This window comes from Symphalangus syndactylus, chromosome 15 (genome assembly GCF_028878055.3).
Source record: "Symphalangus syndactylus isolate Jambi chromosome 15, NHGRI_mSymSyn1-v2.1_pri, whole genome shotgun sequence".
NCBI classification, from domain to species: domain Eukaryota; kingdom Metazoa; phylum Chordata; class Mammalia; order Primates; family Hylobatidae; genus Symphalangus; species Symphalangus syndactylus.
The window spans coordinates 19,272,921-19,298,957 of record NC_072437.2 but is presented as its reverse complement, the minus strand read 5'-3'; the positions used below and the strand labels follow the sequence as shown (position 1 = coordinate 19,298,957).

Below are 26,037 nucleotides of genomic sequence, written 5' to 3'. Positions count from 1 at the left end.
AAACAGCTGGAAATTCAATATCTTGGGCTGTTTCCTTGTCATCATTTATAGATGTAAGGGGTTTCATTACAATCTGTGAGGCAGTCTATGATTTAAACAAATTATAAAAAAAATTAGGCCTTGGTCAGCTCAATTTTATTAAAAGCCTTCAGATCTTAAAGGATCAATGACTACAAGAGAAAGGTTAACCCCCAGGGCTCCTGGTTGGTGAACAAACACATCAAAGTGAAATCAGAGTTAAAAGCTATTGTTCCCTTGGCTAACTTTTGCCTCTGTCATATTCAGTTGATTTGAAGAGATGAGGAATGATAAGCAGGACCAGGTTACAAACATAGAACTGTTACATTTTATTCATTTAGCCAGGAGCTTTATTCTTTTGTTTTTCATGAGATGGGTCATTTTAATAGTCAATGCTGTTGACGACAGTCACCATTCAATCTGTCATTTCTAATACCGTCTTTCCTAGGAGAATATTTCTCACATGTTTGACAGAAAACACTACCTGTCCATCATTTCCATGGATTCCTGGGTCTCACGGGCAGAAGGACAAGGCAGATATGAGGAGGATCTGGTAAAGTAAGTAATTGTGTACTCTTTATATTTGTTTGAAGATATTTGGTCTTTTTCAGTCATATATGTGATGGAGAACCAGTTGTTAGAACAATGCGTATATTGATGGAGAAACAGGTGGGCCAGAGTGGTCAGTAGTCTATGTGACAAACAGTGATGTCACTTTCACGATCTGAAAGTGAATGAATATGTTAATAGTAGTGGGCACGCAAAGGTAATTAAGACCTGACCCCCAACATCAATAATATAATAATGATGAATTCACATTCTAGATCTGATCATTTAAGGAAGGCCATCCATATCTCCATCACAATCACTTAAACACAAAAATGAATATTCTTTCTAGAATATTTCTGATGAAATTGCTTCTGAAGGCGGCAAATTAGTGCTCAAGACCCTGTTGAAAAGCAGTTTCGTGTATTCACTTATGAAGTCAAATGCAGAAATTATATTTATTTGGATTTTATTCATAGCAGAATAATTTAAAAACTGACATAGCATTCTTTTGAAATCTGAACTCAATGTCTGATTTTTGGAAGATTCATATCAGCTCTACTCTTATAAATGAGAAACAAACAAACAAACAAACAAAAAAAACAAAAAAAGAAAAACAGGCCCAGACACCATCAGTGGCCCAGTCAACCAATGGCCAGTCAATATGAGAGCCAGCTGGTTCTTCTAGTGAAACCTTCACCTTTCTAATCAGAGAGTTTTAGGTTTTGCTCTCTATTGAGTCAATTGCTTGAGGGGAGAAAAAGAAAATCTTCGAATTGCATTACATACCACTCATTTCCCTTTCTATGGATTTTCTCCTCTCTCCTTTCCAGGAACATTGATTTTCTTCCCTGGGATTCTGAAAAAGCTTTGCTCCCCAGGCATCTTTATGTGGTTTGCTGACCGAAGCATTATTCACACTTCTCCTGCGGCCACGCCAATGCCACACCCGCTGCACGGTGCTACCAACCTCCTACCCCTGAACAACAGTGGTTGAATCTCTGACTTGAGCCATGCAGCCCTTTGAAAGAAAAGCGATTTAGGAGCTCAGCCCTCTGAGGATGTAAAGCCTCTCGCAGGTGCTTGCTTTGTCTGTCTCGGTGTGTGGAGGATGCCTTCTGTGAGGTCCTGCGCCTCTGTGTAAGCAGGTGAGTAGCTCCTTGGGCTGACAAAATACTTTGCTGTGGCTCCATTACATGCCCGGGGTAACCTCTTTAGCTGGATTTTGCAGACTGGGAAATGGGCTCTGAGGGGAAGTCACACCTCATCTCAAGGTTTACTGAGGAGCCACGAGGAGGCCCCACCGCTGCCACAGCTAACTCATGGCCTCTGGCCAGGAAGTCTGGAGATTTTAAGACAATAATGTCAGCCAGGGTGACCTCTGGAACCTGTTCACCCCTTCACCCGTTGTGAACAAGAGAGCTGAATAGCCACTATCAGAGCTAATAACAACAGCTGACATTATTAATAGGATGCCTTACAGGCTGCAAAATACTTTCACAAACAGGATCTCATCTGATCCTCATAATCTCAACATGAGGTGCGTAAAGCAAGCTACTATCACTAATCTTTTACAGAAGAGAAAAGGAAGCCCTGAGAGGTGAATCCACTTCTGGGAGATCTGACAACGTTCAGCTTTACCTAAGCCATGGTCAGGAAACCGTTCTGCGTTCCAGGAAATGGTCGACCGCAATGACTGGCCTTTCCCTATAAAAACTTACAAAACCCTCACAGGTGACCTCCTTGTTTACCTATGACAGAACCAGACAGTGCCAGATCCTTCAAACTCCCATTCTTTGCCTTATATGTAATCAGTTGAACTGTTTGTATATGCTGACTAATCTAGACAAGGTACTTGCTAACTTGACCTGTTTAAAAGTTTGAAATGCTAAACTTTCTTCCTTTTTTTTTCCTGCCCACCCCCACCTAGATGGAGTTTCACTCTTGTCGCCCAGGCTGGAGTGTAGTGGTGCCATCTTGGCTCAGTGCAACCTCTGCCTCCCAGGTTCAAGCAATTCTCCTGCCTCAGCCTCCAGAGTAGCTGGGATTACAGGCATGCGCCACCACACCCGCCTAATTTTGTTTGTTTAGTAGAGACAGGGTTTCATCATGTTGGTCAGGCTTGTTTCGAACTCCCGACCTCAAGTTATCTGCTGCCTCAGCGTCCCACAGTGCTGGGATTACAAGTGTGAGCCACAGGTGCCCTGCCCGAAATGCTAAACCTTCACCAAGATATTGCAATAGTCTTTTCTAAGAAAGCTCTTCCTTATTTAACTTGGGATTTGTTTTATCTGACACAGGGCACAGGGTAAGGATCAGAGGTGGCTTCCTGTCACTCATCCAGCCAGCCACCCAACTATGGTCACCCACAGGGCCTGATAGCCATCCCTGCCAGCGGTCAGGGTTGCACTGTGGCCCCCAGTCCAGGCCTTGCTTATTGCAGGCTTGGTTCCCACGGCTGCTCTCTGTGTTCTTGCAACCTTGCGCCCTGCCACAGTCTCTGGAAGAAAGCTCTTTGGCAAGAAATGAAGAACAATCCCAAAGCTGCTCCAGGAAAGTTCGTTACTTTGCATACTCTGGTGTCTTACCTTAACCAGAGAACAGTTGTCTATGATCCTCAAAGAGGGAATTAAAGGGAGGAATTGAACCAGAATTCAGTGACAACTGGAATGAGTGACTGAGGCGTAGCATCAATCATCAAGGTTTATTAAACTACTTAGGGTGTGTCTGGGAAAAACGTGAGCCACAGATACATCTGGGGTTGTTTTTCCAAAGAGGTTTTTAGGATATTTAGCATTTATACATTTCCTTAGAGGGAAAGGCATGTGGAAAGAGGCGCAGGTAGGCAGTTAGGCAAATACTACATTTTACATAAGATAAGGCAAATAAAGAGAGAAAGAGTAAGGGAATAGTCCATCTTACGTATGTCTTTGTTCTGCACCTGGGAGGAAGTTCGTCGTGACATCAGTGTGGAATCAACAAACTTTAGTTTTAGGAGCTGGGCTTAGTTTGTAGACTGACAGTTATAATTGGTGGTTCTGTTTATGGGAGGCCGGTGAAAAATGTACTTAGGAATGATCTGTGGGGACTGTCCTTTCCTGATGCCCTGAGTCCTTTTTCTTGGGGTGAGCGGGAGATACAAAATAGCATATATTTATGGAGTACATGAGATGTTTTGATACAGGCATGCAATGTGTAGTAATCATGTAATGGAGAATGAGGTATCCATCCCCTCAAGCATTTATCCTTTCTTTTATGAACAATCTGATTACACTCTTTTACTTATTTTTAAATGAACAATTAAGTTATTATTGACTATAATCACCTTATTGTCAATGTTTATCATTCTGTGCCTGGCTTATTTCACTTGATACAATGTTCTCCAGTTCCATCCATGTTGCTGCAAATGACAGGATGTCATTCTCTTTTAAGACTGAATAGTGCTCCATTGTGTATATGTACCATATTTTCTTTATCCATTCATGTGTTGATGGACACAGGTTGCTTCCAAATCTTAGCTATTGTGAGCAGGGTTGCAACAAACATGAGAGTGCAGAAATCTCTTGAATATACTGATTTCCCTTCTTTTGGGTATATACCCAACAGTGGGATTGCTGGACCATAAGGTAGCTCTAGTTTTAGTTTTTGAGGAATCTTCAAACTGTTCTCCATTGTGGTTGTACTAATTTATATTCCAACTAACAGTGTAGGAGTGTTCCCTTTCCTCCACATCCTCGCCAGCATTTGTTACTGCCTGTCTTTTGGATATAAGCCATTTTAACTGGGGTGAGATGATAGCTCATGGTAGTTTTGATTTGCATTTCTCTGATGATCAATGATGTTGAGCATTTTTTCATATGCCTGTTTGCCATTTGCGTGTCTTCTTCTGAGAAACATCTATTCAAATCTTTTGCCCAGTTTTTTGATCAGATTATTAGATTTTTTCCTATAGAGCTGTTTGAGTACTTTATATATGGTGGTTATTAATCCCTTGTCAGATCGGTAGTTTGCAAATATTTTCCCCCATTATGTAGGTTGCCTTCTCACTTTGTTGATTGTTTCCTTTGCTGTGCAGAAGGTTTTTACCTTAATGTAATCCCATTTGTCCACTTCTGCTTTGGTTGCCTTGCTTGTTGGGTATTACTCAGGAAATTTTTACCCAAACCAATGTCATGGAGAGTTTTATCTATGTTTTCTTGTAGTAATTTCATAGTTTGAGAGATTTAAGTCTTTAATTCATTTTGATTTAATTTTTGTATGTGACCAGAGATAGAGGTCTAGTTTTATCCTGCATGTGAATATCCAGTTTCCCCAGAACCGTTTATTGAAGAAACTGTCTTTTCCCCAGTGTATGTTCTTGGCACCTTTATTGAAAATTCACATATTGTAGGTGTGTGGATTTCTTTCTGTGTTCTCTATTCTGTTCCATTGGTCTATGTGTCTGTTTTAATGCCAGTACCAGGCTATTTTGGTTACTATGGTATTGTAGTATAATTTGAAGTCAGGTAATGTGATTCTTCCAGTTTTGTTCTATTTGCTTAGGACAGCTTTGGCTATTCTGGGTCTCTTGTGGTTCCATATAAATTTTAGGATTGTTTTTTCTATTTCTGTGAAGAAGTTCAGTGGTATTTTGATAGGTATTGCATTGAATCTGTCGATTGATTTGGACAGTATGGACAGTTTAATAATATTGATTCTTCCGATTTATGAATATGGAATATCTTTCCCTTTTTTTGGTGTTGTCTTCAGTTTCTCTCATCAGTGTTGTGTTGTTTCTTTATAGAGATCTGTTGCTTCTTTAGGTTAATTCCTAGGTTTTTAATTTTACTTTTGGCTTTTGTAAATGGGATTTACAAAAATTTCTTTTTCAGGTTGTTCACTGTTGGTATACAGAAATGCTAATGATTTTTGTATGTTGATTTTATATCCTGCAACTTTACTAAATTTGTTTATCAGTTTTAATAGTTTTTTGGTGGAGTCTTTAGGTTTTTCCAAATGTAAGATCATATCATTTGCAAACAATGATAATTTCACTTATTTCTTTCCCGTTTGGATGCCATTTCTTTCTTTCTTCTGATTGCTTTAGCTAGGAATTCCAGTAGTTTGTTGGATAATACTAGTGAAAGTGGGCATCGTTGTCATGGTCATGTTCCATATCTTAGAATAAAGCTTTCAGTTTTTCCCCATTCAGTATGATACAAGCTGTGGGTCTGTCATATATGGCTTTTATTATGTTGAGGTATGTTTCTTCTACACCCAGTTTTTTTAGGGTTTTTTATCATGAAATGATGTTGAATTTTATCGAATGCTTTTTTGGCATCAATTCAAAACATCCTTATATCCTTTATTCTGTTTTATCTTTTATCCTTTATTCTGTTTTATCCTTTATCCGTTATTCTGTTGACATGATGTATCATGTTGATTAATATACATATGTTGAAAAATTCTTGCCTCCCAGGGATAAATCCCACTTCATTATGATGAATGATCTTTCTAATGTGTTGTTGAATTCAGTTTGCTAGTATTTTGTTGAGAACTTTGAGGTCAGAGATTTTGGCCTGTAGTTTTCTTTTTTTGATGTGTCTTTGTCTGGTTTTGGTATCAGGATAATACTTGCATTATAGAATGAATTTGGAAGTATTCACTTCTCCTCTATTTTTTGAAATGGTTTGAGTAGGATTAGTATTAGTTCTTCCTTAAATGTTTGGTAGATTTCAGCAGTAAAGCCATTGGGTCCTGGCCTTTTGTGTACTGAGAGAATTTTTATTTGATTTCATTACTTGTTATTGGTTTGTTTAGGTTTTGAATTTCTTCCTGGCTCAAGCTTGGTAGGTTTTATGTGTCTAGAAATTTGTCCATTTCTTGGAGAAATTCCAATTTATTGGCCTATAGTTGCTTATAGTAGCCACTAATGATCCTTTGAATTTTTGCAGTATCAGTTGTGAAGTCTCCTGTTTCATTTCTGATTTTATGTTTTGGTATCTTCAGTTTTTTAAATTAGTTTGACTAAATGGTTTGTCAATTGTGTTTAAGTATAAGAAGAACCTTTTTGTTTTATTTATCCTTTGTATTATTTTTTTCATTTCAATTTCACTTATTCCTGCTCTGATCTTTATTACTTCTTTTCTTTTACTAATTTTGAGTTTGGTGTGCTCTTGTTTTCTATTTCTTTAAGGTGCATCATTAGATCATTTATTTGAAGGATTTCCCCTTTTTTGATGTAGGCATTTGTAGATATAAACTTCATCTTAGTACTGCTTTTGCTGTATCCCATAGGTTTTGGTATGTTGTTTCCATTATCATCTGTTTCAAGAAATTTTTCAATTTCCCTCTTAATTTCTCCATTGATCCACTAGTCATTCAGGAGCATATTGTTTAATTTCCATGTGTTTGTGTATTTCCCAAAATTCCTCATGTTATTGATTTCTAGTTTTATTCCATTGTGGTCAGAGAAGATACTTGGAATTATTTTAATTTTTTGAATGTTTGAAGATTGTTTTTCACCTAATGTATGGTCTATGCTTGAGAATGATCCTTGCACTGAGGAGAAGAATGTATATTCTGCAGCCATTGGATGAAATGTTCTATAAATATCTATTAGATCCATTTGGCCTATAGTGAAGATTAAGTCTGATGATTTTTGGTTGATTTTCTGTCTAAAAGATCTGTCCAGTGCTGAAAGTGGGGTGTTGAAGTCTCCAGCTATTCTTGTATTAGCGTCTATCTCTCTCTTTAGCTCTGATATTTGCCTTATATATCTGGATGCTCCAGTGTTGGGGGCATATATATCTAAAATTGTTATTCATATATTATCTTGCTGAATTGACCCTTTTGTCATTATATAGTGACCTTCTTTGTCATTTCTTATAGAGTTTGTCTCAAAAACCTATTTTGTCTGAAAATACAGTGACTCCTGCTTATATCAGACAAATTTGATATTTTTCCATCCCTTTATTTTCAGTCTGTGTGTGTCTTTATAGATGAAGTGTGTTTCCTATAGGCAAGATATCAACAGGTCTTGCTTTTTTCATTTATTTAGCCAGGCTATGCCTTTTAATTTGGGAGTTTAGTCCATTTATATTCAATGTTATTATTGATAAGTAAAGACTTCCTCCTGCCATTTTGTTATTGTTTTCTGGTTGTTTTGTGGTCTTCTCTTCCTTCTCTCTTTTTCTTCCTGTATTTAATTAACTGAAGGTGATTTTCTCTGGTGATATGATTTAGTTTCTTGCTTTTCCTTTTTTGTGTATCCATTGTATGTTTTTTGGTTTGAAGTTACCATGAGGCCTGCAAATACTAGCTTATAACCCATGATTGTAACCCGATAGCAACTTAACCACTGTTTGCATAAATAAACAAGCAAAAAGATAACTAATAAAAACTCTACACATTTTTTTTTTTTTGAGACAATGTCTTTGCTCTGTTGCCCAGGCTGGAGTGCAGTAGTGCAATCTCAGCTCACTGCTCCTTCTGCCTCCATGTTCAAGTGGTTCTCATACTTCAGTCTCCCAAGTAGTGGAGATTACGGTCATGTGCCAGCATGTCCAGCTGATTTTTGTAGTTTTAGTAGAGATGGGGTTTCACCATGTTGGCCAGTCTGGTCTTGAACTCCTGACCTCAAGTGATCCACCTGCCTCAGCCTCCCAAAGTGCTGGGTTTATAGGCATGAGCCACAATGCCTGGCCAACATTCTACATCTTAACTTCATCCCCTGACTTTTTAACTTTTTGTTTTATCTATTTACATTTTCTTGTACTATGTCTTGAAAAGTTGTTCTAGTTACTGTTTTTGACTGGTTCATCATTTAGTCTTTCTACTTAGAATAAAAGTAGTTTACACATCACAGTTACAGTGTTGTAATAGTCTGTGTCTGTATACTTACTATTAACAGTGAGTTTTGTATCTTCAGGTGATTACTTATTGTTCATTAACATCCTTTTCTTTCTGATTGAAGTACTCCCTATAGCATTTCTTGTAGGACAGGTCTGGTGTTGATGAAATCCTCAGCTTTTGTTTGTCTGGGAAAGTCTTTACTTCTCTTTCGTGTTTGAAGGGTATTTTTTGCCAGATATATATTCTGGGGTGTACATTTTCTTTTTGCAGCACTTTAAATATGTCATGCTACTCTCTCCTGGCCTGTACGATTTCCATTGAAAAGTCTGCTGCCAGAAGTATTGGTGCTTCGTTGTATGTTAATTGTTCCTTTTCTCTTGTTGCTTTTAGGATCCTTTATCCTTGATCTTTATCCTGAATTTGATTATTAAATGCCTTGAAGTGGTCTTCTTTGGGTTAAATCTGCTTGGTGTTCTATAACTTTCTTGTACTTGGATATTGATATCTCTCTCTAGGTTTGGGAAATTATCTGATATTCGTTTAAATAAATTTTCTGCCCCTACATCGTTCTCTGCCTCCTCTTTAAGGTCAATAACCCTCAGATAATCCCTTTTGAGGCTATTTTATAAATCCTGTAGGTGTGCTTAATTTTATTTTATTCTTTTTTCTTTTGTCTCCTCTGGCTGTGTATTTTCAAACAGCCTAGCTTCAGGCTCACTAATTCTTTCTTCTGCTTGATCAGTTCTGCTATTAAAAGACTCTGATGCATTCTTCAGTATGCCAGTTGCATTTTTCAGCTCCAGAATTTCTGCTTGATTCTTTTTAATTACTTCAGTCTCTTTGTTAAATTTACCTGATAGAATTCTGAATTTCTTCTCTGTCTTATCTTGAATTTCTTTGAGTTTTCTCAACATAGCTATTTTGAATTCTCTGTCTAAAAGGTCATATATCTCTGTTTCATCAGGATTGGTCCCTGGTACCTTATTTAGTTTATTTGGTAAGGTCATGATTTCCTGGATGGTGCTGATGCTAGATGTTCTTCGGTGTCTGGGCATTGAAGAGTTAGGTATTTATTGTTGTCTTCACTGTCTGGGCTTGTTTGTACCCATCCTTCTTGGGAAGGCTCCAGATATTTAAAGAACTAGGGTTTTGTGATGTAAGCTGTATCTGCTTTAGGGGGCACCCAAGCCCAGTAACACTGTGGTTCTTGCAGACTAGCAGAGATATACACCATCTGGTATCTCTTGGTATTAATGGTCTTGGACAAGATCGATGCAAATTCTCTAGATTACCAGGCAGAGACTCTTGTTCTCTTCCCTTACTTCTTCCCAAACAAGCAGGGTCTCTTTATCTCTGTTCTGAGCCACCTAAAGCTGGGGGTGAAGTAACACAAGCACCCCTGTGGCTACGATCATTATGATGGCACTTGGTCAAACTTGAAGCCAGCACAGCACTGGATCTCACTCAAGGTCTGCTGTAACCTCTCTCTGGCCACTGCCTATGTTCGCTCAAGGCCCTTGGGCTTTAGAGTAAGCAAATTGCAAAGCCAACCAGGCCTTTGTCTTTTCCTTCAGGGCAGCAAGTTTGCCCAGGCCCCTGGTGGGTCTAGAGGTGCCATCTGGGAGTCAGGGACTAGAGTCAAAAACCTTAGAAGTCTACTTGGTGTTCTACTGTATTGCAGCTGACCTGGCACTGAAACCACAAGACACAGTCCTTCCTGCTTTTCCTTCCCCTTTCCAAAGGCAAAGGAGCCTCACCCTGAAGTCCCTGCCACCACAGGTCACAGGGAGTATTGCCAGACTCCTGCCGATGATCCCTTAAGGCCCAAGAGCTCTTCAGTCAGCTTGTGGTGAATGCTGCCTGGCCTGGGACTCACCCTTCAGGGTAGTGGGCTCCCTTCTGGACACAGGCAGGTCCAGAAATACCATCCAAGAGTCAAGTTCTGGAATAAGGGACCTCAGGAGCCCACTTGGTGCTCTACCCTTCTGTGGCCAAACCAGTACCTAAGGTGAAGGACAAAGTCCCCTTTACTTTTCCTTCTGCTTTTCTCAAGCAGAAGGAGTCTCTTCCTAGAGCTACCATAGCTGGGAATGTGCCGAGTCTCACCTGAAGCCAGCAAGTCTCAGAGGCTCACCAAGGCCCTCAACATAGTACCTGGGTATTGCTGCTGTTTATTCAGGGCCCTCGGGCTCTTCAGTTAGAAGGTGTTGAGTGCTGGCAGGACTGAGTTTTTCTCTTCAAGGCAGCAGGTTCCCTTCTGGCCTGGGATGTGTCTAGAAATGTCATCCAGGAGCCAGGTCCTGGATCAAAGCCCTCACAACTGTGACTGGTATCCTATCCTGCTGTGGCTTAGCTGGTATCCAAGATACAAGACAAGGTCCTCCCCACCCTTCCCTCTCCTCTCCTCTCCTCAAGCAGAAGGAAGGGGTCTCTTTTGGAGCCACAAGCTGTGCAGCCTGGGGTTAGGGGAGGGGCGATGTCAGTACTACCTTGTCTTCCCCAGCTTGTGTCTCAGTATGTCACATGTCCCCAGTCCACTGTCTCTGGGCCTGGTTCAGCAGTAGGTCTTGCCTAAGAGTTGCAGTTCCTGTGGCCTAGACTGCTTTTCAAGTTTACTTGGAGACACAGAGCACTGTAGCCCTTGGTGGTGAGGTTTGCAGAAACTCAAGTTTGCACGGCTGGGATCTGTGATCCTTTCTGGCTAGGGCTGGTTTAAATGTTCCCTCTGTGGGTGAGAGTGAGCTGAGTTAGGTCCTTTCGGTTTTCCTTTCTGCTCTAACAGGACAGCACTGAGTTCAGTGCTTCAGAATTGCTGTGCTCTCCCTCCTCTAGTGCCTAGAGATGCTCTCCACACCACATCACAATGGTTTTTCCTGCCTCTGAAGTTAAAACCAGGTACTATGAGGACTCACCTGATTTTTGGTTCTGATGAAGGTTGTGTGTCTGTGTGTGTGTGTGTGTGTGTGTGTGTGTGTGTAGTTAAATTGGTGTCCTTGAAGGGGGGATGATGGGTGGAGTCTTCTATTCTGCCATCTTGCTCCACCTCCACCTCACCTGAGGCCTTTTACCTCTCTCTGGGGACCTGCCTGATGCATAATGCTGGTAACAGGTATTCATTTGGGAGAAGGTGTTGCAGTGATCTTTCCTTTTGCATAAGAATTTTGGAGGGGTCTTGAGATACTTTAATTAATTGAAGAATAATCCCAAATGTTCTCCAGGAAAGTTTATGTTGTTTTGTTTATGCTGGTGGTTTACCTTAATCCAAGAAAAGTTGCTGTGATCCAAAAAGAAGCAAGTTAAAGGGAGGAATGAAACAGGAATTCAGGATGAAAAAATGAGAAATCTTTCCAATGGTTGTTGTTTTGTTTATGATGAATGACAGGGATATCAGACATTCTTATTCAGAAGTGAGTTTAAAAGATCCAAAGCATTTCCACTGTTTTCTGTTTAAAGAGCAGCATCAAGAATCACACATGTTCCAACATGCGGTTTAGAGAGGCTAGAGGCACAGATACGGACAGACGTCCCTGCCCCTAACAGCTCTCTAAGGTCTGGTGGAGGATTCAGACACATGACCTGGCCTGGAGGATTGAGCTTCTGGATTGTCTGCAAGCTAGGCAATCCACTATTTAGTCTTTAGTACTGTAATAGAGGTCTCAGTAAGTGTGTATCTTGTTTGCCTACTTTATATATTTTTATTTTGTGCAATACCAAATATTGTGGAAGGATATCAGATAGGAATTTTGAGTGTTGTTTTTGCATCACTTTATAATGATGACAGTCTCTGAGCTTTGCAGGCAGTATGTTTATACCTTGTTGACTCATGTGCCTGGCTACAGGTCACCCACACACTATACACTCTTGAGTTTGCTCTGGAGAATCTCAATGAGCCACCTGCAACATAACCTGCTTTGTGGCTGGGTTCCTTAAAATCCAATATATTCTGAAGGATGTGAACAATAAGCAGATGGCTCAAGCCTATACACATGCCAAGAAATGAGGCATCTAATTAACAGTTAGACAAGGGTGTGAGGCAATTGCTGAGGGGAGTGGAGGCCCTGCCTGGGCTGGGAGACCTCGGGATGGGAGAATCAGGGCTGGTTGTGTGACATGTCGACACATAGTGGCTGTTGGAAGTGTGAACACAGCCGGGACCTTCAGGCTGTGCTCATTAGGGCTTTGCAGAATTCCCAATTATCTCTTGACCTGGCCCTAAGCAAGGCCCCTTTCCATTGCCCTGGAAAAAAAGAGTGAGTGAGTCAAAAAGAACACCTGATTTGACATGCTACTTGGGTTTGGTTCTGAAGCTAGGCTAGTAGAACACAGAAATGAGGCATTCTTCTGCAACCAGTGATGACTACAGGAAGGATAAGTACCAGGAGCATCCGGTGTCACAGAGGCCAGGGCGGGCTTTTTGAGATGGCCGTATGGTGCCCCAAACAAAGGCCAGAAAGAGACAATTTGTAAGAAGAGACCAACGCGCCCCTTGCAAAGAATTCATAAGCAATGTTTCAGTTAAACTGCAAATCTCACAGATGGTGTCAAAAGAGTGAAGATTCCTTTCCGTACATGTCTCTCGGCTCAAACAGGAACAGAAAGAGGCTTTCTCTCTGTGTCTTGGAGAACCCACCACTAAGTGCTCCCTGGTGTCAGAGGAGGGAATTGGGCTCAGTGTGACAGCTTTCCCTGCTATATGTGAAATACATTATCAACCTGTTGTCAGCCTGATGCTCCCTAGCTGACTGTTTGATTGTTGTGCTTCCAGTGTTACCCTGGGTTGGTCCCTACGTGATGTTTCTCATATAAAATATGCAGACTGTGAAAGAGCAAACAATGCTTTGAGTCTGATCTATCCTAAGATGAATGTGCTAATGCTCCCAAGACCCATAAGACAGAGGAGGTCAAGAAGGTGCCTTGTGGTAGGCGATGCATCTTCAAGTTCATTGACACAGGCTCGCGAATTTGGATTAGCACTTGACCACAAATACACACGTTAAAACAAAGTCACATTAAACATCTATCTTCCTCAATCTCCTTTCCCAGCTTCCTTGCAGAGAAGAAATGCAAGAAGGTGAGTGAATAAAATCAGAATTATTTGCTTTTTATTCTGAGGACAAAAGACAACTGGTTGGATTCCATGGGCAGACAGTGACCTAAGGTTATAGTAACCAACAACTATGACTAAGAAAGTGATAGTCATTGTGATAGTTAATTTAATATGTCCACTTGGCTAGGCTATGGTGCCCAATTGTTTTATCAAATGCTAGCTGGATGTTGCTGTGAAGGTGATTAACATTTAAATCCATAAGCTTTGAGTAAAGTTGATTACCATCCATAATGTGAGTGGACTTCATCCAGTTAGTTGAAGGACTTACGAGAATGATTGAGGTTTCTGGAAGAAGAAATTCTGCCTCAAGACTTCTAACATAGAGACTCTCAGCCTGCAGATTTTGGACTCAAGACTGCAACATCATCTTGTGCCTGAAATTCCAGTAGGCTGCCTTGCCCTACAGATTTTGGACTTGTCATCATTCCCTTTAATGACATGAGTCAATTCCTTAACATAAATCTCTCCTATATATCCTACCGGCTCTGTTTTTCTGCATAACCCTGATTAACACAATCATTCTGTCTATTGTAGATGATCTGTCCTCCTTGACCACACACTCATTGGCCAACACTATCCTTATTACCTGCAAACATGAGATAGCATGATCTATTGCCCAGAAAGGAGGATAGAATAGAGGCTATTTTTTTTCCTCCCATCTCCTTGTTCCCCTGTCCTCTATCCTTATCTTAATCTTTCCAAGCTACTATTATGCTCCAAGAGTGTTACCTACTTTTATTACTTTCTGTCTTCAAAGTTAGAGAGTGCCTGAAAGTATGCAGATAATTCAAACCAAAAAGCAACATTTCCCTGTGTAATTTATGCGCTCAACTCTTTTCCTTGGTGTAATTTATGTGCTCAACACTTTTCCTTGGAATCTTGGCTAAAGAAGACTTTTCTGGGGACTGGGCGTGGTGGCTGATGCCTGTAATCCCAGCACTTTGGGAGGCTGAGGCGGGCGGATCACGAGGTCAGGAGATCAAGACTATCCTGGCTAACACGGTGAAACCCCGTCTCTATTAAAAATAAAAAAAAATTAGCCAGGTGTGGTGGCAGACACCTATAGTCCCAGCTATTCGGGAGGCTGAGGCAGAAGAATGGCATGAACCCAGGAGGCAGAGCTTGCAGTGAGCCGAGATCGCACCATTGCACTCCAGCCTGGGTGACAGAGCGAGACTCTGTCTCAAAAAAAAAAAAAAAAAAAAAAAAAAAAAGAACACTTCTGGATACTGTTTTTCCTGGCAGTCCTTGGTCAAGTTGCTAATTTAATATTTTAGATGGTTTTGACATGGTTTGGAATGCAAAGTATCATCTTTTAATATGTATTTGTTTGCAGAGAACCCATGGGCCTTAGTTCATTTCTGCACCCACAGATGGGTTTAATCTCATTTAAATGCTAAACATCTCAGTGGCTGGTCAGGCATTAGGAACACTGCTAGGAAGGATGCAACAAAACAAGTGTTTCCACTTAGTGTTATTTGGAGGGCACCATCCACATCATACAGGAAATGGAGTGACAAATACCAATTTGAGAAAGAAACACAATGAAACTACATAATTCCTCTTGTGGGTTAGTTGATCTGTAACCAAGCCTTAAAAATTGACATTGACATTGAACCACTGCCCGTGAAGGGACAATGAGAAATAACCTCAAATCTGCCTCTAAAAAACCATCCAGGGCTTAATTCAAGAGTTGACATACCAGCTCTCTAGCATTCAAATGGAATTCAGGTATTTACTAGGCATACTGTGGGGGATTTTTAAGTTGAATGGGTAACATACAGCATTGGGGCAAAATAATAAAATACTGTTGCTGGTTTCAATGACAGCAAGGGTCTTTTCCACCAAGAGACTACGGTACAACATTTAAATCAGGTAAACTGGTCCAATGTAGAAAGCAGGCAGTCAGGGAAGCATAATTTAAAGGTGGCATTGAAATGGTTTTGCCACTTCAATTTGGTCACTAGCTTTTGGGATCAGAGTATAGTGTCAATGAAGAGAGTCAAATTCTGTAAAATATTTGAAGATATTTATTCTGAGCCAAATATGAGTGACTGTGGCTCATGACACAGCCCTCAGGAGACCCTGAGAACATGTGCCCAAGGTGGTTGGGGCACAGCTTGGTTTTATACACTTTAGGGAGACACAAGACATCAATCAAATACATTTAAGATATACATTGGTTCGATTCAGAAAGGTGGTACAACCTGAAGTGGCAGGGGGTGGTGGGGGGCACCTTCCAAGTTATAGGTAGATTTAAACATTTTCTGATTGGCAATTGGTTGAAAGACTTATTATCAATAGAAAGAAATGTCTGAGTTATGATAAATGTTGCTGAGACCAAAGTTTTATCAGGCAGATGAAGCCTCCAGGTAGCAGGCTCCAGAGAGAATAGATTGTAAACGTTTCTTATCAGACTTAAGGTCTGTGTTGATGTTACATGCTGGTCAACTCTTCCTGAATTCCAAAAGGGAGGTGGTATAATGAGGTATGTCTAACCCCTCTAAGAGCTCCCTCTTAGAAACAAACAGACAAAACACACAGCAAAAACCACACTTGTGAACCCAACCTCCCGTCTCTCCACAGCTTGACTTCTTTTCATAATCCAGATTTGGCTTAGGGATCCAAGAGTCTTAAAAATATTTCTCATGCATTTATTCTGAAATTTGCCAAGGGTGATTTGACTCCTCCCTTCAGGTTTTGTGTTTGTGGTGCCTAACTGAGATTTCAAATTTGACATTGTTAATTTTGTCCCCCACCTCCAATCAGCCTTGCCCACCTCAACAAATGTCCACTTCATTCTTTCAGTGGGGGTCACTCTGGACTTTGTTCTTTCTCTCAAATTGTCAGTCAACAACTCTGTCGGCCCTGCCTTTGAAATAAGTTCATCTAGGATCCTGCCCCTCTTCACCACTGCCACCACCATGCTGGCTAAAGCCACTGTTATTTCTCACAGGTTAGGACAACACCTTCTGTCTGGTGATGCCTCTACTGTCTAGTCTCCACACATAGCCAGAATACTCTCTTTTTTTTTTTTTTTTTGAGATGGAGTCTTGCTCTGTAGCCCAGGCTGGAGTACAGTGGCGCAATCTCAGCTCCCTGAAAGCTCTGCCTCCCGGGTTCAGGCCATTCTCCTGCCTCAGCCTCCCGAGTAGCTGGGACTACAGGTGCCCACCACCACGCCCGGCTCATTTTTTGTACCTTTTAATAGAAACAGGGTTTCACCGTGTTAGCCAGGATGGTCTCGATCTCCTGACCTCATGATCCGCCTGCCTCGGCCTCCCAAAGTGCTAGGATTACAGGCGTGAGCCACTGTGCCCAGCCATAGCCTGAATACTCTTAAAACATACATCAGATACCATCATTTCTTAGCTTGCCATTCTCTAATGACGTCCCACAATTCTTAGAGTAACATCTCAAAATGTGACCATGCCCTGTGTATTAGTCGTCGTCGTCCTCCTTCTCCTCCTTCTCCTCCTTCTCCTCCTCTTCTTCCTCTTCCTCCTCTTCTTCTTCTTCTTCTTCTTCTTCTTCTTCTTCTTCTTCTTCTTCTTCTTCTTCTTCTTCTTCTTCTTCTTCTCCTTCTTCTTCTTCCTCTTCTTCTTCTTCTTCATCATCATTAAACTTTAAGTTCTGGGGTAGATGTGCAGAATATGCAGGTTTGTTACATAGGTATACATGTGCCATGGTGGTTTTCTGCACCCATCAACCCGTTGTCTAGGATTTGAGTGCTGCATGCATTAGGTATTTGTCCTAATGCTCTCCCTCCCCTTGTCCCCCATCCCTGACAGGCCCCAGTGTGTGATGTTCCCCTCCCTTTGTCCATGTGTTCTCATTGTTCAACTCCCACTTATGAGTGAAAACATGTGGTGTTTGGTTTTCTGTTCCTGTGTTAGTTTGCTGAGAATAATGGTTTCCAGATTCATCCATATCCCTGCAAAGGACATGAATTCATTCTTTTTTATGGCTGCATAGTATTCCATGGTATATATGTGCCATATTTTCTTTATCCAGTCTATCATTGATGGGCATTTGGGTTGGTTCCAAGCCTTTGCTATTGTGACTAGCACTGCAATAAACATACATGTGCATGTATCTTTATAGTAGAATGATTTATAATCCTTTGGGTGTTTATACCCAGTAATAGGATTGTTGGGTCAAATGGTATTTCTGGTTCTAGATCTTGAGGAATCGCCACACTGTCTTCCACAATGGCTGAACTAATTTACACTGACACAAACAGTGTAAAAGCTTTCCTATGTCTTGACATCCTCTCCAGCATTTGTTTTTTCCTGACTTTTTAATGTTTGCCATTCTAACTGGCGTGAGATGGTATCTCATTGCAGTTTTGATTTGCATTTCTCTAATGACCAGTGATGAGCTTTTTTTTCATATGTTTGTTGGCTGCATAAATGTCTTCTTTAGAGAAGTGTCTGTTCATATCCTTCACCCACTTTTTGATTGGGTTGTTTTTTTTTTCTTGTAAATTTGTTTAAGTCCCTTGTAGATTCTGGGTTAGCTTCTTCCTGGGTTAGTCTTGGGAGGGTGTATGTATCCAAGAATTTATCCATTTCTTCTAGATTTTCTAGTTTACTTGCATAGAGGTTTTCATAGCAGTCTCTGATGATAGTTTGTATTTCTGTGGGATCAGTGGTGATATTCCCTTTATCATTTTTTTATTGTGTCTATTTGATTCTTCTCTCTTTTCTTCTTTATTAGTCTGGCTAGCCGTCTCTCTATTTTGTTAATCTTTTCAAAAAAACCAGCTCCTGGATTCATTGATTTTTTGAAGGGTTTTTCGTGTCTCTATCTCCTTCAGTTCTGCTGTTAGTGTGTTGGTTTTAGATCTTTCCTGCTTTCTGATGTGGGCATTATAGTGCTATAAATTTCCCTCTTAACACTGCTTTAGCTGTGTCCCACAGATTCTGGCATGTTGTGTCTTTATTCTCATTGGTTTCAAAGAACTTATTTATTTTTGCTTCAATTTTGTTATTTACCCAGTAGTCATTCAGGAGCAGGTTGTTCAGTTTCTATGTAGTTGTGTGGTTTTGAGTGTGTTTCTTAATCCTGAGTTCTAATTTGATTGCACTGTGGTCTGAGAGATGGTTTGTTATGATTTTCATTCTTTTGCATTTGCTGAGGAGTGTGTTACTTCCAATTATGTGGTCAGTTTTAGAATAACTGCTATGTGGTGATGAGAAGAATGTATGTTCTGTTGATTTGGGGTGGAGAGTTCTGTAGATGTCTATTAGGTCTGCTTGGTCCAGAGCTGAGTTTAAGTCCTGCATATCCTTGTTAATTTTCTGTCTCATTGTTCTGCCTAATATTGACAGTGGGGTGTTAAACTCTCCTACTATTATTGTGTTGGAGTCTAAGTCTCTTTGTAGGTCTCTAAGAACGTGCTTTATGAATCTGGGTGCTCCTGTATTGGGTACATATATATTTAGGATAGTTAGCTCTTCTTCTTGCATTGATCCCTTTACCATTATGTAATGCCCTTGTTTGTCTTTTTTTCATCTTTGTTGGTTTAAAGTCTGTTTTATCAGTGACTAGGATTGCAACACCTGCTTTTTTTTTTTTTTATTAGCTTTCCATTTGCTTGGTAACTATTCCTGCATCTCTTTATTTTGAGCATATGTGTGTCTTTGCATGTGAGTTGGGTCTCCTAAATACAGCACACCAATGGGTCTTGACTCTATCCAATTTGCCAGTCTGTGTCTTTTAATTGGGGCATTTAGTCCATTTACTTAAAGATTAATATCATTATGTGTGAATTTGATCCTGTCATCATGATGCTAGCTGTTTATTTTGCACATTAGTTGATGCAGTTTCTTCATAGTGTCAATGGTCTTTACATTTTGGTTTGTTTTTGCAGTGGCTGGTACCGGTTTTTTCTTTCCATATTTAGTGCTTCCTTCAGGAACTCTTGTAAGGCAGGCCTGGGGGTGACAAAATCCCTCAGCATTTGCTTGTCTACAAAGGATTTTTTTCTCTTTCACTTATGAAGCTTAGTTTGGCTGGATATAAAATTATGGGTTGAAAACTCTTTTCTTTAAGAATGTTGAATATTGGCCCTCACTCTCTTCTGGCTTGTAGGGTTTCCGCAGAGCGATCCACTGTTAGTCTGATGGGCTTCCCTTTGTAGGCAACCTGACCTTTCTCTCTAGCTGTGCTTAACACTTTTTCCTTCTTTTCAACCTTGGAAAATCTGATGATTGTGTGTCTTGGGGTTGCTCTTCTCGAGGAATATCTTTGTGATGTTCTCTATATTTCCTGAATTTGAATGTTGACCTGTCTTGTTAGGCTGTGGAAGTTCTCTTGGAAAATATCCTAAAGTATGTTTTCTTGGAAAATATCCTGAAGTATGTTTGGAAAATATCCTGAAGTATATTTTCCAACTTGGTTCCATTCTCCCCATCACTTTCAGGTACACTAATCAATCATAGGTCTTTTCACATAGTCCCATATTTCTTGGAGGCTTTGTTTGTTCCTTTTCATTCTTTTTTCTCTAATCTTGTCTTCTTGCTTTATTTCATTAAGTTGATCTTCAATCTCTGATATACTTTCTTCTGCTTGATTGATTTGGCTATTGATACTTGTGTATGCCTCATGAAGTTCCCGTGCTATGTTTTTCAGCTCCATCAGATCATTTATGTTCTTCTCTAAACTGCTTGTTCTAGTTAGCAATTCCTCTAACCTTTTGTCAAGGTTCTTAGCTTCCTTGCATTGGGTTAGAACATGCTCCTTTAGTTCAGAGGAGTTTGTTATTACCCACCTTCTGAAGCCTACTTCTGTCAATTTGTCAAACTCATTCTCCATCCAGTTTTGTGCCCTTGCTGGAGAGGAGTTGCAATCATTTGGAGGAGAAGAGGCATTCTGTTTTTTGGAATTTTCAACATTTTTGCACTGTTTTTTCCTCATCTTCGTGATTTATCTACCTTTGATCTTTGATACTAATGACCTTTGGACGGGGTTTTTCTGTGGGCATCTTTTTTGTTGATGTTGATGTTATTGCTTTCTGTTTGTTAGTTTTCCTTCTAACAGTCAGGCCCCTCTTCTGCAGGTCTGCTGGAGCTTGCTGGAGGTCCACTCCAGACCCTGTTTGCCTGGGTACCACCAGTGGAGGCTGCAGAACAGCAAAGATTGCTGCCTGCTCCTTCCTTTGGTAGCTTCGTCCCAGAGTGGCACCTGCCAGATGTCAGCTGGAGCTCTTCTGTATGAGGTGTCTGTTGAATCCTGCTGGAAGGTGTCTCCCCATCAGGAGGCACGAGGGTCAGGGACCCCCTTAAGGAGGCAGTCTGTCTCTTAGCAGAGCTTGGACACTGTGTTGGGAGATCCACTGCTCTCTTCAGAGCTGGCAGGCAGAATGTTTAAGTCTGCTGAAACTGGATCCACTGCTGCCCCTTCCCCCAGGTGCTCTGTCCCAGGCCGGTGGGAATTTTACCTATTAGCCCCTGACTGGGGCTGCTGCCTTTCTTTCAGAGATGCCCTGCCCAGAGAGGAGGAATCTAGAGAGGCAGTCTGGCTCCAGGCACTTTGCCATGCTGTGCTGAGTTCTGCAGTCAGAGTTAACACTGTAAGGGGAAAACCACCTACTCAAGCCTCAGTAATGGTGGACGCCCCTCCCCCAACAAGCTCAGTTGTCCCAGGTTGACTTCAGACTGCCGTGCTGGCAGCGAGAATTTCAAGCCAGTGGATCTTAGCTTGCTGGACTCTGTGCGAATGGGACCCGCTGGGCAAGACCACTTGGCTTCCTGGCTTCAGCCCCCTTTCCAGGGCAGTGAATGGTTCTGTCTCACTGGGGTTCCAGGCACTGCTGGTGTATGAAAAAAACTCCTGCAGCTGTTTATCTGCCCAGAGAGTTGCCTGATTTTGTGCTTGAAACCCAGGGCCCTGGTGGCGTAGGCACACAAGGGAATCTCCTGTTCTGTGGGTGGCAAAAACCATGGAAAAAGCAGAGTATCTGGGCTGGATAGCACAGTCCCTCACAGTAGAGTCCTTCAGGGCTTCCCTGGGCTAGGAGAGGGAGGGCCACGAGCCCTTGCACTTCCTGGGTGAGGCGATACCTCACCCTGCTTCTGCTCCCCCTCCATGGGCTGCACCCACTGTCTAACCAGTCCCCATGAGATAAACTGGGTACCTCAGTTGGAAATGCAATAATCACCCACCCTCTGCATTGGTCTCGCTGGGAGCTGCAGACCGAAGCTGTTCCTATTCAGCCATCTTGCCAACTGTCTTGTATTAGTTTTCTGTTGCTGCCATAACTGTCTCCATCTTAGCAGCTGAAAACAACACCCATTTATCAACTCACGGTTCTGCAGGTCAGAGTCCCATAGGCTTGGCTGGTTTCTCTTCCCTGAGTCTCATCAGATTGACAGCAAGGGACTAACAAGGCTGTATTCCCTTTTGAAAATTTTGGAGATGGATGTGTGTCTTTGTTCATTCAGGTTATTCACTGAATTCAGTTCCTGTGGTTGTAGCAATGAGATCTCCCTTTCCTTTCTGGCAGTCAGCCCAGGGTGGCCTTTGCTCCTAGATGCTGCTTGCATCCCTCAATCTTTCCAGGTGGCCCCTCCACCCACAGCAGGTAGGGTCCAGGTCCCTCTCTTGCTTTAGATCTTTCCTCCTTACTCTTCTCACTCCAGCCACATTTCTCTCACTCCAGCCAGAGACATTTCTCTAACTTTAGATGGGTTCTACTCCCTGGTTTAAGGTCTCCTATCTTAATTGCATCTGCCAAATCTCATCACAGCAGTACCCAGTTAATATTTGATTGAATTACTGGGAGATAGGAATAGTGAGGGACTACCACAGCTAGGAAGTCTTGAATGATATGATTCCTGTGACATCTCTGACTTCATGTCCTCCCTCTTTCCCTTTTAATATCTGGACTCCAAGTCAGTATGGCCTCCTTGCTATTTTCTCCAACTGACCAAACCTACATCCACTTGAGGGCCTTGACACCTCACATTTCCTCTGCCAGAACACCCTTGCCTGAGGCCTTTGGATGAGTCCTCTGGGAAGCAGACTCCAAGGCAGTATCAGGAGAGCTCAAGATTTACTGGGGGTAAGGCCTGTGAAAGATAAAGGAGAGAAGGGACAGGAGTGGGAAGGGTGGGCCTGCAGACCACTGTGCAGGTCTGACATCCTTGCAGGGATAGGAGGGGATAGGAGGATTGGATGAAGAGCCTCAGATTTCCATGCATACTGCACTGAGAAAGTGTCAGCCAGCCCAGCAGGGAGCTTTCGCTGCAGAGATTGCCTGTGGAAGGGTCCCACGCTGCCTGGGAAATGGCAAGCCCTTGTATCATTGTGCTTCGTCATCAGCTGAGGATTATCCAGGAAGCATGTGACCTCCACTCAAAAGCTGAGGGAGGAACAACCAAATGTCCATCAAAAGATGAGTGGATGGACAAAACAGTATGCACATTCAGTGGAATATTACCTAGCCATGAAAAGGAATGAAGTATTGACACATGCTACCACATGGATGAACATTGAGAACACTGTGCTCAGTGAAATAAAACAGTCACAAAAGGACAAATATTGTATGCTTCTACTTATGGTAAATATTTAGAACAGGTAAATCCATAGAGACAGAATGTAGATTAGAAGGTCCAAGGCTTGCAGAAGGAAGGAATGGGGAGTTATCATTTAATGGGTACAGTTTCTGTTTGAGGTGTTAACAATTTTTGAAATTGGATAGTGGTGGTGATAGCTGCACAGAATTGTGAATATAATTAACACCACTTTAAAATCTTAAAAATGGTTGAAGTGGCAAATTTTATGCTAAATACATTTTACTATAGTAAAAAACAAAACAAAACAAAAAAACAGACTGAGGCAGATCCTGAAAGCACCAGCAGCCAGAAGCGGTCAGCAAATAGCACCTTTTGCGGGAAGCACATCCTCATGGCTGCCACGCTCACTGCCTCGGGTCTCTGCCAAAATGGCAACTGAGCAGTGAGTCCTTTAATGACTAAATTACATCCAAGAGGAAGGCCTATCCTTCTCAGTCAAGTTAATTTTTCTCCATCACACTTAAAGCCTTCTGACTTATATATTTACCTGTTTATTTTCTGCTTCCCCAATAGACCGTGAACACCATGAGATCAGAGCATCCATCTGTAGACTCACAGAGCAAGAAGCGTGACTGCCCCAATCTTGAATGGATGAATAAGTAAGTGAACTACTTGATGATTCATTCATTGGACAATAGTCGATCTCAGGCAATTACAGTGTGTCTTGTGTTATTTAGACTTTCCATTGATAAATTACTATAGGCAGAGTTCAGACAGTTCTTCCTAATTAGAGAATAACCTGTCTTTTGGAAAACTACTTTGTTTTTTTTTTCCCCCTGTGAATTGAATTCTCAGAGGATCATCACAGGAAAGGAGATCTGTCTGGTGTAACTTTTGTACTGAATCTGCATTGGACATTGCTGAGCTCTGTCCCGATGGAAGAATGTCCTGAGAATCAGGAAGCGTGCAGCATGTTCAGGCTGGGTGTGACTTCTGTTCAGGAATGTAGGGAGTGCAATAAGAAGATGGTGTGTCAGAAACAAGAGTTGGCACAGATGAAAGGTCTGTTGGAAAGGGTTGGAAGAGAGATATCTGTGTTTGAAGCCAAGGAGGAAAGAGGGCAGATAGAATGGTTCACTTTGGAGAGAAAGAGAGAGACTGAAAGCACTTTTCTGCCTACAGAAATTTTTTTTAATAGGGAGCCATGACCTTGAGCATGGTTGGAGAGAAGTCTGGGGACTATTGAGGTGCTTAGATTATATGGAAAAGATATTGTGACACCTGGAATCAGCTAGGTCAGAGATAGGGAGTGAAGAGGTGTCAATGGTGATGGACCATAATTCTACCCAGGAAAAATTAATTGTCATTATTTATGGTAGGTCCTCATTCCAGACCATTGTGGTCAGTAGATAAAGGGAGAATGTGTGTCTTTCTAGGGAACTTTTGTTTCTTTTTGCCTTAGTTTTCTTCTTCCAACACCTCTATTCTTCTTCTTCATCCCATCCCCACAATAAAATCTGAGCAGTTTGATGCCCACATCTCAAAATGCAACCCTAAAGTCAAAGAGAGAAGGGGTGTTCCATAGGGGGATAGCTGTTAAGAGCAGGTGAGTCTGGAGGGGCCATCCCTCTCCCATCAACTATAAAACTCTACCTAGTAAACTCCCAACTTGTAAATTCCATTCAGCTTGCAAGATCCAGGAGTAGTACCCCCAAGCAATTATAATGTAAAAGATTAACAAGTGATCCAGGGAACTGAGAGTCAAACAAAAAAGGTAAGTTAAATTAAATTTATAATTATAAGGCCTATGGGAGAAAGCTAGGAGAGAAAGCGTGTTCTGGAATTAGGTCTAGAAAATGGTCAGTGTATTTCTGTGCATCCTGGTTAAAGAAAAGATGAACAAAGGGCGGTGTTGTTTAGAAGAGCAAGTCATTGGTGCAAGATGAATGAGCCCAGTGTGGTGGAGTGCTGCAGCCCCTTTCATCTCATTAAGTCCCTGTCACATCTCCACCCTCCTTCCATGTCCTGTGCTGCTACAGAAGTTCAACTTTGAGGTTGGAGAACTAGAACCACAATTTTCTTGGAGAGCTGGGGTATTGTAAACATTCACCCTGCATCTGTCTCTCCCTCCTCAATTCCATTTTGCACATTGCTCCCGGCGTGCTCCTCCTAAAGCCAGGTCTCGCATTATTACTATAATCTCCCTCCCTCCCCACCTCCACAGACTCCCCTTTTCTACTGATCACCATCCACATGAAGTGTGGGGCATTAAAGGTTCTTCAGGCCCTTGACCAAGTCTCCAGTCTTGCCTTTGCATACCTATTCAGAAGACTTGGAATTCATTGAATAGAGTCAACTGACGCTCTCCTTGATAATTTTCCTTTTATTATTCCAGGCATCATTCTGTCTGCTGCTTCCCCATCTATGACAATTTAAATCCAAGTATTCTTTCTTTAATGCTTAATTCAAATGGCACCACCACCCCAAAAGCCTCCTCTGATTACCACTCCACCTTTCTATGGCAGATTTAACAATTACCTTATATCATGGGGACCCACGCATCTGTCTTGTCTCTCCTACTGCAGTTTAAGCAAAGGTCATGTTGGTATGCTCAGCTCTGGCTTCTTCACAAGGCACAGCAGAGTATATAGAAGATGCTGAGAAAGTTTTGATGGAAATAAAGAGATCTGTGGCTCAGGTGGAGAAGTAAGACTTGGAGAAGAAGCGAGGTTCTTTATAAGACAGAAAAGAAGGGGGAGGGGATGAATGAACATGTACAGAAACACTGAGATAAAAAAGAAGGAAGGTGGGGAAGTGCACATGAGAGAGCTGTTATCTTGTCGGGTTGCTAGTTCCCTGGGAGATAGAAACAAGAGCTTGGGAAGCATCATAGAAGAACTACTCAAGGCAGAGGGCAGAAGTGCATACACATGTATTTCTAGAGGTGTGAAAGGAGACCTTGTGGGCTGGGGGGATATGGGGTGGACAAGATCAAGCCTGTGGTGTACCTAT

General features: G+C 41.6%; 1 long non-coding RNA gene across 2 annotated transcripts in view; it reads left to right on the top strand.

Annotated features, from left to right (window-relative positions):
• LOC134732633 (uncharacterized) overlaps positions 1–26,037 on the top strand; it is a 233,790-nt gene that overhangs the window by 193,430 nt on the left and 14,323 nt on the right. The window contains exons 2-5 of one of the 2 annotated variants that reach the window (XR_010115975.1): positions 467–576; positions 1,398–1,712; positions 2,142–2,298; positions 23,599–23,684. This is a non-coding gene — a long non-coding RNA (uncharacterized lncRNA). The remainder of the gene's footprint in view (positions 1–466; positions 577–1,397; positions 1,713–2,141; positions 2,299–23,598; positions 23,685–26,037) is intronic. The other variant, XR_010115974.1, reaches the window with a different exon arrangement.